The 14,748-nt window shown below is 38.4% G+C and overlaps 1 protein-coding gene and 1 long non-coding RNA gene across 3 annotated transcripts in view; one reads left to right on the top strand and one right to left on the bottom strand.

Moving 5' to 3' along the window:
• The window catches only part of fstl4 (follistatin-like 4), an 808,779-nt gene that overhangs the window by 18,349 nt on the left and 775,682 nt on the right, over positions 1-14,748 (top strand). The window lies entirely within an intron of this gene.
• Positions 1-14,748, bottom strand: part of LOC127529563 (uncharacterized) — a 512,543-nt gene that overhangs the window by 60,488 nt on the left and 437,307 nt on the right. The gene's annotated exons all lie outside the window — the stretch shown is intronic.

Genomic DNA, 14,748 nt, shown 5'->3' with positions numbered 1-14,748 from the left:
CACACGCCGTGGCGCCACGTTAGAGGCTCTGCCTCTGGCGCTGACGTCCGAGGTTCAATTCCCTGAGAGGGGGGTGCAGTGAGTGTGTACGCCTGATGAGCCCAGAATTAGGGCGAAACATGTGTCGCGTACTCTTTGCATTATTTGACAGTAAACTATTTTAACCATGTATATATATATATATATATATATATATATATATATATATATATATATATATATACACCTATCTTCTTATCTAACTATTTATGTATTTTTTATGTAAAGATCTTCTGTAAAAAACTACATCTATCTATCTATCTATCTATCTATCTATCTATCTATCTATCTATCTATCTATCTATCTATCTATCTATCTATCTATCTATCTATCTATCTATCTATCTATCTATCTATCTATCTATCTATCTATCTATCTATCTATCTATCTATATAATTCTAAGGCACTGAAATTAATAGTAGAATTTGTTGTACAGTTATTAAGGTAAAGATAATCCTGATAAAAGTTTACACAACCTAATTCATTTTTCCACTTATTTAGTGTCATGCCTTAGTGACAACAGTCTATTGTAGTTGTTAATTTCACTGCTGACAGGCTCATGGAGTGTGTATTATGATGTGTCCCCAGACATTGTGTCTGGTTTTATAGTTCACAGTAATCCAGTGCTATTGTTTCCTATGCACCGCAGTGTATTCCATAAACCAGGAAGTCACTTCAGTTCTCAGTTGAGCATCATGGTTCTTGTGGCTGACAGTTTTGACAGTCACAGTTTGCACTGCCACTTTTAAGATGCTTGTCAATATAGTGCTTGGCAGCAATTTCATAACAGGAGACGATAAGTGAGTCTGAGATGTTCTCATAGCCTGGGTGATGGATGGATTTTTTGCAGGATGTCTGTCACAATTTTTTGACTAAGGCAGTCATTGTTGTACCTGTTGTGGTGGGAATACTATCATCCTCCAAAGTTTAAAGCCATCAAGATTTGACCTTGCGTTAATTTTACAGCTGCTCTATGTAGTGGAAAATCACTGGAATGGATAAAGTGCTTTGTGAGCTTCTCTTGAATTAAAAAGTGGCTCCTAATCAAAATACTACAATGAAAGGTTCAAAAACTATTAAATACAGTAGTTAGTGTATCATATTAGGTCATGCAGTGGCTGGCCTTGCTGCAGCTATATGTACTTTTTATGTTCTCCCTGTGTCTATGTGTAATTTTTTCCAGTGTAATTGCTTTCATTTAGCAAAGCCTTGTTTGTGTGAGGCTGATTGATAAATGTACATTTTCTTGGTGGGGTGCATGAGTGGTGTGCCCCATAATGGATAAATTTGCTCCCTGGGCTTAGCCCTTGCAATAAACTGCAGCTGTCTAGAAAGCTCAAATTAGATCAATCAAATGTAGTCAATGGATGGTTTGATTCCTTATATTTATCATTTTCAAAGAACAATACATTCTTTACTTCTTTTTGAATAGGAATTATGTGGATTACATGACCTATATGGTGACACCGTAGTGCTGTGGGTGGGATTACTGTGTCATATTGTTTGACTCTCAGCTGTATTTTCTCTTTGTGTTCATATGGTTTTCTCTTTGGGATTCTGTTCCCTGGAATGCCTCACGTCTGGAAAATCTGGGCTGACCTGCTTGTTTTGCTGCATTGTGACTCTCACCTGGAAACGTGATTTGAGAAGATGAGATTGTGCCCCTCCAACCAAGTCCAAAGATTTCCATCTAATGTTTAGATGCCCAGTTTACGTATGAACATTTTGGAATTTTTTATGTTATTCTAGTTATGGTGATGCTTCTAGGCCACCTCCGATCTTCCACAATGACAATGAAGTTGCTGTTTAAGGTATGTTTTCCTCATGATGATGGTTCACTGAAGGTGTGTGTAAGGGCACTTCATAGCTGCCTTTGGTATTGTTAAAACATGCAGGACCAGACAAAATTGTTCTGCAGGGGCAGCAACTACAATGATTCTGAAAGTATTCAGACCCCTTCACCTTCTTCACATTTGATTGTGTTGCTGCCTGATGCTAAAATCATTCAGCAAAATCAAGCAACACTTAATACCCCAGAATGACAAAAGTGAAAATAGGATTTTAGAAATTTTTGCAAAAGTATTAAAAATAAAAAATGAACATATCACATTGACACAAGTACTGTATACAGACCCTTTACTCGCTACTTAGTTGTAGCAGTGATTAAAGCCTGGAGTTTTCTTGGGTAAGATGTGACATCTACTTGTACATTTGGAGATTTTTCTGCCATTCGTCTCTGCAGATCTTCTCAAGTTCTGTAAGGCTGGATGGAGATCGTCAGTGGACAGCTGTTTTCAGGCCTTTCCAGAGATGTTCAATTGGTTTCAAGTCCGGCCTCTGGCTGAAGAACTCAAGAACATTCACAGATTTGTCCCTATACCTCTCCTGTGTTGTCTTTTCCTTGTGTTTAGGGTCATTATCCTGTTAGAAGATAAACTTTTGGCCCAGTCTGTGGTCAAGAGCAATCTCAAGCAATTTTACATTAAGTATATCTCTGTACTTTGCTCCATTCAGTTTCCCAGTCCCTGCCTCTGAAAAAGAGCCCCATGATATAATGGTATGAATGATGTTTAAAAAGTTTCTGCATTTATATATTTTCGTTGGAAACAGTGAAGGCGGTAGGAGTAGTAATTAAGCATTAAAAAGATGGTACAACACTTGGAAAATTGCATCGCAAACGAAGGTGACTATGTACAAATGTGATGTAATTTATTTTTAAAATTCTTAATAAATAACTTTTTAAAGCCCCTCGTACTACCAACATCCTTCACCATTGGAATGGTATTGCCCATGTGATGAGTAGCGTCTGGTTTATTTCAGATTTGATGCTAAGCTTTGATTCATCAGACCAGAGAATATTGTTTCTCACGGTCCGGGAGTCCTTTAGGTAACTTTTACCATGTCTTTTACAGAGGTTAGGCTTCTGTCTGGCAACTCTGTAATAAAGCCCAGATTGATGGAGTGTTGCAGTGAAGGTTGTCCATATGGAAGCTTCTCACATCTCTGCACTGGTTCTCTAGAGGAGGGCCATCCAGAATAACCACCAGGTTCTTGGTCATGTCTCTAACCATGGCCCTTCTCCCATGGCTGCTCAGTTTGGCAGAGTGGCCTGCTCTAGGAAGAGTCATGGTTGTTCCAAACTTCTTTCATTTAAGAGTTATGAAGGCAGCTTTGCTCTTGAGATCCTTCAGCGCTGCAGCGTTTTTTTTTTCTAGCCTTCCCCAGATCTGTTCTGTGACTCAATCCCATCTCTAAGCTCTGCAGTCAATTTCTTTGAACTCATGGCTTGGTTTTTGCTCTGATACACATTGTCACCTGTGGGACCTTCTATAGACAGGTGTGTGCCTTTCCTAATCATGTCCAATCAATTGAATTGACAACAGGCCAACTCCAAACAAGGCGTCGAAACATCTCAGCGATGATTAATAGAATGGGATGAACCTGAGACAACTTTCAAGTATGATAGTTTTAGTGTAAGTCTGCCACATGACAAAATGTGAAACAAGTGAAGGGATCTGAATACTACTTACAGTATATTTCTAGTATAGGTTTATGTTTTATTGGGTCATCATTGTCACATGTACAGAGTGCAGTGAAATTCTTACTTGTATCATCACCAACACATTACCACTTTCTGGTGCCATGGTTAGTGAACAGAACTACCTTACCTGAAAATGTCCGTCTTTCTTACCTGAATACATTTTCCAAACAGATTTATCTCAGGAAGCAAAACATGTAACAATTTTGCTCAAAATCTATGGACTTAAAGCACTGGGCACTGCTAATTAGTGAACCAAGTTTCATTCAGATTGAGTGATTTCTTTTTTTAGGTATTTTTGCTTTTACAATGCCCTCATCTAAAAACAGCAGTAAAGAACAAGAGTGGTATGTTCTGAAAGTGTGCGAAAGGAGAACTCTGAACACAACTGCCTTTTTGTGCCTATGGGAATTCTTTGTAAGTTCCAAAGAATTTGTACCATACTTCTTTTGAAATGCTTGATATTTCCAAAATTTGATAAACTGTTATTTACCCAATGGAATGGTAAGCTTTGATGCCAGTGCTGGAGCCGCTTCTCATTCCTATTATAACTTATTGCACCTGTCACCTCTTATGCCCCTCACAACTCCTGGCACTTTATCTTAATGTTCTATCATGTCTGTGCTTACTTTAACATGGATCAAAAAGCTCTTAGCACTAAGGCATTATTCCTAGATTGTAACTTCACATTTTATATACAGGGGACACTTGTGCCATTACATGTTCTGAAACAGCAGCAGCCAGGGGACAGAATTGAACTCAAGTCGCTTATGAAAACTGTGTTGGTTCATTTTGCTGTTGGCATCTCTCCATTCAGGATTTTTCAGGCAATTTGGAAATGAATGTGTGCAGCAACTTTAATTCTTGTTTTCTTTATTTCTTATGTTTCACATTCATTTCAACTGTCAAGCTTAATTGTCGCATGAATGATAAACTAATATACATTCTTGGTATCACAGAATGTGGCACTGAGTGTCCAAGGCTTACATTGTGACAGGAGGCACCAGAAAGGCAACATGTTTTGAGAAAAATCTCTGCAAAGCCTTCACTGAAAGAAACTGAAACAGTTACCTCAAGCTGGGCCCTCTAGGGCCTGCTTCACTCTCTTGACCCAACATGGACCCCTGCCATTATAATTTAAAGCCTTCTTTATTGTACTTCCTCGTCCTGTTTTGATTTATTTGGTATTAGTTTTCTGTGCCATTTTTATTTATGTTTATGTTATTTAGTCTCATTTGATGATACTACTATTTGTCATCTTCAAGATTTAAGGTAGGGGTCCCCAACTCCAGTCCTGGAGGGCCCCAGTGGCTGCAGGTTTTCATTGTAACCCTTTTCTTAATTGGTGACCTGTTTGTGCTCCTAATTAACTTCTTTTGAATTCATTTTATTTGACTTGCGCTTGACTCAGACCCCTTGTTTCTTTTTCCTTAATTAGCTGCCAAACAATAATGAGATACAAAATGAGGCAAAACAAGACCAGCAATCTGTGTCTATCATACAGTATCTGAAAATAAAGAAAGGTGAATGTCTCAGGAATACTGATCTGCTCAGGTCCTCAAAACATTTGAACAGAGCTCTTAGAAAAGAGAAAATCAACAATTTCAGAAATATATGTTATTGCACAATGAGCGCAGCAACAAGCCATGGAATTAAAGAACGGGTTTAATTAACAGCAAGAGTCAGAGCCTAAATAAGCAACTAGTTGGAGTGAAATTGGTTGGAGTTTGAGGCCCTGACTTAGTTGGCCTTCTGTTAGTTGACTCACTTTACATTTCATTTCTGTTTGGAAGCCATTTAAGGAAAGAAATGAAGCAATTCAGAGGAACGATGAAGAAATCTTAAAAAACAAGTTAATTAAAATTAATTCAAAAGAAGTTAATTAGCAGTAAAAACTGGTCACAAGTTAAGAAAAGGGTTGGAATGAAAACCTGCAGCCACTGTGGCCCTCCAGGACTGGAGTTGGGGACCCCTGATTTAAGGTGTTTATGGACTTCATTCAATCTTTAGTGGGTCAGACTTACACATGTTTCTCATTTAACTTTTACATATTCATCTTGTTTAATTTACTACTTTCCATCTCCTTGTTTTCACTTTGCACATTATTTTGACCATGTTTGCTCTTTCTTTGTCTCCTGGTCCATTTAAAATATTATGCCTTTGTTCAACTGTTGCAGGGCACCTGCCTATTTAAACTAATCCATCATTTTTGCAAATCACCACAGTGCAGGTAACCAAACAAAATGAAATAAAATAATAAAAACCAGCCCAGAATAGGTTAAGGTTCAACTGAATCTGTAACAGTAATATGGACAAAACCCCGATTCCAAAATGAACAAAGCCAGAAACTTGAAATTCTTACTTAAATTCTATCTTTTGACAAACTGCAGAGTTTTATCTTTCACTGTAATAATTTCACACAAATAATCCACTTATGCTGCATTGAGGAGGTTCTGCTGCAACTCTATAACACACTGGTGAGGCCTCATCTGGAGTACTGTGTGCAGTTTTGGTCACCAGACCACAAAAAGGACATAGCAGCGCTGGAAAAGGTCCAGAGAAGAGCGACTAGGCTGATTCCAGGGCTACAGGGGATCCATTATAAGAAAAGATTAAAAGAGCAATTTAAGAGCAGTTTAAGCAAAACAAGATTAAGAGGTGTTTACAATTAGCAAAGGGATTAGCATAGTGGATCGAGACACTTACTTTAAAATGAGTTCAACAAAAACACAGGTAGACAGTTGGAAACTTGTTAAGGGTCAATTTCGCACAAACAGTAGGACATTTTTCTTCACACAGAGAACCACAGACACATGGAATAAACTACTGAGAAATGTGGTAGAGATTAGGATTTTAAAAACCTTTACAACTCAAGTTGATGTTATTTTGGAGAAACTTAGTGAATAGGATGGCCAGCTTTTTTGAGTAAATTGGCAATTTTTTGTCAAAGATTATCTTGTGTACTAATTCATGTGCTGTGAATTTTTTTATTTTGTTAAAATGAAAGGCAAACTAAACACATTTGGCATGTATCTCCTTGTCTCAAATGCAATTTGACGACAAAAATGTAATTTCTGGCAGACCTAGTTATTAATATTTTTTTAATGTTTTTTTTAGTGTGTTCAGCCTTATTAGATGACTCAGCTAATTTTTATAAATGAATTGTCCACACCAGAGGCACCCACTCCATAAGGGCATTCCCATGCAATTTCTATTTCTATTTCCTGTGTATCCTATAGCACATGAATGCAGCATTAACCCTCATGCTCATGTACTGTAAGATGGCATCAGCTGTACTATGATCCATTCACAGAACCTGTTAGGCAACAGCCACCAGCTAGAGACAATCCAGAAGTAAATTATGAAATCATATCGAGACAAAAGGATGATCTAGATCATAGGTGTCCAATTCATAACTGGTAGGAACGCAGTGGCTGCAGGTTTTCATTCTAACCCTTTTCCTAATCAGTGACCAGTTTTCATTGCTAATTAACTTCTTTCCCTTTCATTTTAACAGCCCTGTTTTTAAGGATTCAGTCCTCTGAATTTATTCATTTCATCATTAAATGGCAGCCAAACAGAAATGAGATGTGAAACGAGCCAACAGATGACCAGCTTAAACTGAGATTTCAAACTCCAACCAATTTGACTCCAACCAATCTCTTAATGAGAAACTGATTCTTGCTGTTAATTAAACCCGTTATTTAATTCCATGGCTTGTTGTTCCTCTCATTCTGCCACAGCAGACATTTCCAAAACTGTTGATTTTTCTGTTTTTTCTAAGAACATCATCAAAATGTTTTGGAGACCTGAGAGTTCAACCTTACTAAGACCTTCACCTTTATTTTCAGAAATTGTATGATTGGCACAGCTGGTCATGTGGCGGCTCGTTTCGTGTCCCGTTATTATTTGGCTGCTAATTAAAGAAAAAGAGACAACTAAGGAGCCTGATTCATGCTAATTAAAACTAAGACAAAATAAGTTAATTAGCAGCAAAAACTGGTTCCTAATGAAGAAGATGGTTAGAATGAAAACCTGCAGCCACTGCGGCCCTCCGGGACTGGAGTTTGACACCTGTGATCTAGATCAGGGGTAGGCAACGTCGGTCCTGGAGTGCCACAGTATGTGCAGGTTTTTGTTCCAACCCAGTTCCTTAACGAGAACTCAATTATTGCTGATGAAGCACATATTGCTTAAGTGGCATTTTAATGCTTCATTTTAGTGGTCTCGCTTGTTAAGGTTCTCCAACCTTAATTGCTTACTTCAATCTTAAACTGCTGCATTCAGTGTTTTAATTGCTCCTTATTAGCAATAAGATGTAAAAGACAAAGCAGCCAGCAGTTCTCCAGCTAGCTTTTTTCAAATTACATCTGTTTGTGTTCATCATGCACGGTTTGATTTAATAAAACACTTAATAGAAAAATGTGACAGACTGAAAATGATCTGTTTTAGGCTTCAAATCATTTGGATGATATCCTTGGAAAGGAAAAAAATCTACGATATAAAAGCCTTACATTGCACAGACTAACAAGCCATAAAATTAAATAAGGTCTGAGATTGGCAATGATTGGTTTCTAATTAAGCAATTGGGTTGGAATGAAAACCTGTAGCCACTGCAGCTCACCAGGACCGACATTGCCTACCCCTGTTTTACATCTTATTGCTAATAAGGAGCAATTAAAACACTGAATGCAGCAGTTTAAGATTGAAATAAGCAATTAAGGTTGGAGAACCTTAACAAGCGAGACCACTAAAATGAAGCATTAAAATGTCACTTAAGCAATATGTGCTTCATCAGCAATAATTGAGTTCTCGTTAAGGAACTGGGTTGGAACAAAAACCTGCACATACTGTGGCACTCCAGGACCGACGTTGCCTACCCCTGATCTAGATCATAGGTGTCCAATTCATAACTGGTAAGAACGCAGTGGCTACAGGTTTTAATTGTAACCATTGTCTTCATTAGTGACCAGTTTTTGCTGCTAATTTTCATTCTTCATTTTAATTCACTTAATTTTTAAGACTTCACCCCTTATGTAATTGCTTCTTTTTCCCAAGTTAGCAGCCAAATAAAAATGAGATATAAAATGAGCCAACACCTGACCAGCTTACCTGTGTCTATCATACAAGGTCTGAAAATAAAGGAAGGTGAAGGTCACAGGAATGTTGAACTGCTCAGGTCACCAAAACATTTTGGCGGCGCTCTTAGAAAAAAGAAAATCAACGTTTTGGAGATGTCAAGTGTGGTAGAATGAGAGACCTAACAAACCATGAAAACTAAATAACAAGGCTTAATCAACGACAGACTCTGCCTCTAATTAAGAAACTGGTTGGAGTGAAATTGGTTGGATCGTCCATTTCAGACTTTATTTCGGTCAAATCAATTGATGTTATTGTCACAGAAGCAAATTTTTACACAGAACTAGTTATAAGTCAAAGCTGGTGTAAAAACAATACGAGGGAGTCTGAGAAGCTGGGAAAATGCAATGTTTGGTTTTGTTTTCTGTTCTGTACCTGCAAGGGATGATTTATAAAAATGAAAGCGGACAATATTTCTGTCATCATCATTTGCTCAAATATTGTGCTTCTTTGAGTCTGCAAGTGAGCTGTGCTTTCCATTGCTGTAAAACAGTTTTGTATACAGCAAACAATAGATTGGCAGGTGTCCCATTATATTCAAGATACAAACTGTACAAAATAATTTATAGCAGTTTAAAAGCAATAGCACTCTACACTTCGGCATCATCAGGTTTCTATGATTACACTTGAATTATATAATATGGAATGCCCTGGAAGTGACAGGCAGCCTACCGTGGGGTCAACAAATCTTTGAATTTTTAACCGAGTGAAGACCACTGATCCCGCTGAGGTCTGTTTTCTCCAGGATTCAGCTTTATGGAGATTTCATTTTTCTCTCTTCCACTGTGATCTTGCCATAGGTATTGCAAAACTAGTTTAAATAGGTAAAAATTGACTTATTCATGTTACTTAACTCCTGTTTCTTTTTCTGCTTACTGTTGTTATTGATTTTGTTAGTATATTTTACTAGTGTCTGGTTGTATCTTTATATATATTTAGGGGAAAATTCCACAGTAGTTTTTGTAAGAAAATTTAATCCCCATTTGTATGAAATGTAGTGTAATGTAACATAACATATCTTAATGCACTTAATCCAGTTTATCACTGGGCACAGGGCAGGGACTGGACCTGGACAGGGCATCAGATCATCACCGAGCCTTTGATTTAAATGTATTGTTATTATTGTTAATACTAGTATTAAAGAGTTAAAATTCAAATGTTGTTGAGTGAGTCCTAGGAGCATGTGGCAGAATTGTAAACTTTTCATGTGTTTTTTTTTTAAATAGTTTGTAAGTTTTAACCTCGTAGTAATATGGAGTGAAGAAAATCAGTTTCTGAAGAAACATAGAAACACACCTAAAAACGACCATTTACCTCCATCTGATCAATGTTCAGTGGGACTCTGAGCAAAATTCTGGAGATTTTCTTGCCTCAGACCTATTTAATCAATTCCATTTTCTTTCTGAATTTTTCATTTGTAGACTATGATCATCACAGCAATCATACTCATTGTTCTGACCCGAAGCAGATTCATGGTATTCACTTTCTCAAATTCTCTTTGTCCACAGCTCTTTACTGTGATCAATTTTAGCTTGTTATTTCATTATTCATGCTTCTTTAATAAGAGCTGTAATATATTGTATGCAGCTGCTCTGATTCTTGGATGTCTGATTGCCCTACAGTCAATCAGCATTTCTCATCCTTGCATCTTGCAGCTCACTGTGTCTGCAGGCTTTCATTGCGGTTGCCGATGAAATGCTTCTGGGAATTAAAATAACAATTTGCTTAAGTGGCGCTTTTAAATGGGATTTAATTATCATTACATATGAAATAATGAGCTCCATTAAATCTGCTGGTGAGCAGCACAGAAGATGACACCAGTCTGTGCAGTAAGCGCCTGAGTACACCTACAAGAAACTGTGTTCTTATAAAGAAGCATAGCACAGAATATGTGCAGCCCAGAGGCACTCTCATGCTTTTTGATGGCACACAGAAAGCATGATAAGGAGGCCACGTTATTAAAAAAAAAAGGGTGCTTTGATATGTTTATTATGTAATAGAACACACAAGGGAGGGATCAATGCAAGGAGTAACACAATATCAAACTAAATAAGAAAACAAACAAACCCCAATTCCTCTCTGGGCTTTTTTCAACATGTTAATCGTCTGTCTAGATGGTAAAGTGGTTAGCCTGATTCTTACCGTAGCACCACGCAAAGCGGTCCTGTCTCGTTCCCCACATACACTCTTTCTGATTTTTCTTTTTATCTTTCTCTCTCCATTGCAGTGGCTACAGTTATTCCCTCAGTCCTAAGTTTCACCTTCACCAGGTGATCCACCATAATACATAGCAGTAGATGGTGTCTGATGTGCTTCCTTGTGGCACCTATCGGTCTAGGGAACTTCTGTTAAGTTATTACATGTCCCCATGTTGGCCTATACCTATGTCTGTGCCCATGGATTAATTATTTCTGCGATGTTCTCTGTCAGTATATATATTAGCTAGCCCTCACAACTCCGCTCACGCAGTAGTGAAACAAAGTTTACAAATCAGTGAAAAAAAAATGTAATTCTGGTCATGTGGAAGGTAGGTACACTCCAACATCAAACATTGGCACTGGATCTGAATGTGTTCAGCTCTGTCAGGAGAGCATCCCCTGCGTGGGGAGAAAAGCATGTAGCCGTAATAACTCTGGCAATCAGCGGCTACCCTCTAAAACACACGTAGCGCTGATCTCTCTCTCAGAAACATCAAACTTTATTCCTTAACAATCTGTAGATGATAATATCTGTTGAAAAAACAGGTATTGCTAGCTAAGCGGAGGCAAGGTCTGCTCCAACACGTAGACCGGAGGCTGGCACATGAGTGAGGAGGGCCCCACCCGGCTCCCTACTCCTGAGGTCCCACCTCCCACTCCCCTCATCCCGCAGCCTGACACTTGAATTTGTTCAACTAAATTCATTGCCACAACCGAACTATCATACATAGCGTGATGAGAGAAGTTGCAAAATCAACTGGAATGTTCAAGCAAATTATAGAAAAAAACCCGATCTAAATCCTTTAAGTAGTTCTCTCGTGAAAAAACGGATAGTCAGACAGACAGACAAACAGACATTGGATTATATATATAATATATCCATCCATCCATTTTCCAACCCGCTGAATCCGAACACAGGGTCACGGGGGTCTGCTGGAGCCAATCCCAGCCAACACAGGGCACAAGGCAGGAACCAATCCCGGGCAGGGTGCCAACCCACCACAGTATATAATATATATATATATATATATATATATATATATATATATATATATATATATATATATATATATATATAATCCTGTGATGGCACCCTAGTCTTCTGTGTCTCCAAACTGGATTAAGTGGGTTTCATAATGTTATGTTGTGTTATGCTAGGGTGTGCTTAGAGAAACACCAAGAACTGCTTGAAATCCAAACCATGCTGGTAACACTTATCATGATAGTAATGTGGTGTACCAAGACACAAATAAATCCTCAACCAGGAAGGTTTAAATCTTTTTCTCCCTGTTAAGTCTATCATAGCTTTATTACATAAAATTAACTGACCTCTCGTTTGCCTCATTTCCGTACTTTGATGTTCAGACACAGTAGTAGTTTTAGTGGACTTTCTCTCAGAACCATGTTGTAGACTTTGCACTTTTAGTTCCAGTTCTTTGCTAAAAAGTGAAAGGAGAGGAGAATAGACTTTGATAAATCAATTGGCCTGAACCCCATCCTGTACCACTAAAGAGTAGTCAAGGCAAACTGTTACTAGAGTGTGTATGTGTGTACATATATTTATTGTGATGGGCAGCCACGGTCATTACCCGGCCGGGACGCCAGTTAGATAAAAGGACTGGGGGAGAGAGTATCCATAGAGCACTACCTTCCCTAAAGGGCAGCCCTCCTGGGTGGCTGTGGCACCATGGATTCCTGCAGGGCATGCTATGAGTTGGAGTTTGGTACAGCCCTGTTGGGTTCCATGGGGGCTACCAGGGGGAGCTGCAGAGCCCTACTTTGCACTTCCTTCACACCTGGGAGTGATTTCACGTATCGCTGATGAGCAACCTGGAGCACTCCCAGGAACTGCATAAAAAGAGCTGCTTCATTCCATTCGGGGAGCCAGAGTCTGGAGGAAGAGGTACGAAACTTGCCTGTGGAGGAGTGGAGGAAGGAAGGAAGAAAGAAAGAAAGAAAGAAAGAAAGAAAGAAAGAAAGAAAGAAAGAAAGAAAGAAAGAAAGAAAGAAAGAAAGAAAGAAAGAAAGAAAGAAAGAAAGAAAGAAAGAAAGAAAGAAAGAAAGAAAGAAAGAAAAGTGCTATATTGTATATTGTGATTCTGTACTGTGCTGCTCAGGGGAACGATTGGGCAAGCTATCACCAATCTAAATAAATGTGTTTGTTGCTGCACTTGTCTCTGTGTTTGTCATGTCGGGTGTTTGGGGAGCTGTGCGCTTCCTGGTGGTTCACTATATATATATATATATATTGTCACAAAAGCCACAAAGAGCCATAGCAAGGTTTGGGGCAGCCACCCGTATATTTGGTTTCCTGGCTGCAAATCGTCGTTTCAATGATAGCACTGCTTTGCACAAAACCGAGTCCAAAACAGAACTGAGGGAATAGGGAAAAGGTGGAGGCTTTTAAAGGGGAATACAGGAAGTGAGATCAAAGGGGCCGGGCTCATGAAGGTCTTCAGCCATAGGTTCGAGCCTCACAGGGGCCGGAGTCGGCAAGGTCTCCTTCCATAGACTTGGACCCGGAAGTGATGTCAAGAGGGCCAGGTGGAATCTCCCGTGAATGGTCTACAGGAAAGGGCGAAAAAGAGTCAGTGCACTCTGCCACATCCCGGTATGACTCGGAACTGCCCTTACTCAAGCCCTTTAGCTGCCTCCCAAGCGCACGTGTGTGACAATACATACTATACATAAAGTATTTAATAATATACAGTTATATAATATATTTATATAACATGTATGTGTATATAATATACAGATTAACATTTCCATTCAACTAAGCCAAAAACTACTTGCTTGGGGGCATTTTAGTCAGACAACCCAAGTGCTGAGCAGTATTCTCTTTCCAGTTTTGGGTTGAGGATTTTTTTTTTGTAGATTTTGTCACTTGCACTATTTTGAGCCACAGACGCCATCCCACTTCAAAACACAGCTACCGGCTGCTGTCTTCAATTGTCACAACCGACAACTGGTACCTTCTTTGTTACAAATTCCTGTAGAGGTGACAAAATGATGTCCTAAATTCGAAAAGAAAATCCTTGGCCTAGATCTCTTGGTCATATCTCACAAAAATCTTATTTTACAGCCTATCAAATAGTGTTGCTGTCAGTTACATGATATTACAGCCAGAATATCTTATTTTCATTTGATATGATATTTTTCTGTAACCCAGTCCCTTATTATTTTACAATTTTACATATTAATAGTTTTAAAAGTTCTTCTTAAGTAGATAGATAGATAGATAGATAGATAGATAGATAGATAGATAGATAGATAGATAGATAGATAGATAGATAGATAGAAAGTATGTAAGTATCTTACATTTGTACATGACTTATTTTATTTTTTTAAAGTAATTGACTTGCTTAGGATCAAACTGTGGGGCAGAGGTGGGACTTGGAACTTGTGGTTTAAGGAGCAGAGTCTTTACCACTACACCATACTATCATGCCTACTCATTTGCTGATAGTCTCTACTCAGTCTGGTAAAATGATCACTCCATTAACTTTACTAAAGCTATTTTTGTAAATATTTTTGTTAACAAAAGTTAAAGCAAATATATTTTTTGCACTTACAGTATGTTTTTGGGCTGGCACCTGGTGCCTTGTGACTATTGATGAATATTTTATTTAAGTGAACCTCTCTGAATCTCCCAAATATTACAAATGTAGTTTCACACGGGCGAGTCTCATTTATAATCCTATCCCAGAGGCAGGAAGAAACATGACTGAGCTTCTTTCATATGACCTTCAGTCTTCCTGATTTAGAGGTTAAAGTAAATTCCAAGCAGGTATACCAAGGATTAGCATCCTATTAATTAACTCTATGAATAGAGC

The sequence above is a fragment of the Erpetoichthys calabaricus genome, chromosome 11 (genome assembly GCF_900747795.2).
Source record: "Erpetoichthys calabaricus chromosome 11, fErpCal1.3, whole genome shotgun sequence".
NCBI lineage: Eukaryota > Metazoa > Chordata > Cladistia > Polypteriformes > Polypteridae > Erpetoichthys > Erpetoichthys calabaricus.
Note: the sequence above shows the minus strand (reverse complement) of the source record. Positions and strands in the feature narration are given on the sequence as shown.